This window comes from Penaeus monodon, chromosome 28, assembly GCF_015228065.2.
Source record: "Penaeus monodon isolate SGIC_2016 chromosome 28, NSTDA_Pmon_1, whole genome shotgun sequence".
Taxonomy (NCBI): Eukaryota; Metazoa; Arthropoda; class Malacostraca; order Decapoda; family Penaeidae; genus Penaeus; species Penaeus monodon.
In genome coordinates this window covers 13,676,943-13,677,249 of record NC_051413.1, presented here as the reverse complement: position 1 = coordinate 13,677,249, position 307 = coordinate 13,676,943, and positions in this window count along the sequence as shown.

Sequence of the window (307 nt, the reverse complement as noted above, 5' to 3'; positions counted from 1 at the left end):
CCCTGTTCTCGTTAATTTTCGTATAGTAACGACTCAATTCATTGTAATATAATTTATTATCAGAATATGCATTGCATTCATTCAATAGAACACATGTTTCTCCTGTAGATGCAGTTATTTCCCAGAGGGCGGTAGGTAACTGCCAGACACACCGCCGCCTGAACCTCCGAAAGAACCGCCACCTCCGCCGCCAAAGGATCCTCCTCCAAAGGAGCCTCCACCAAATCCTCCTCCACCGCCTCCGCCAGAGCCTCCGAAGTTATTGCTTGGGCCACTGTAAGTGTTGCTCACTCCCCCGCCAAAGGAT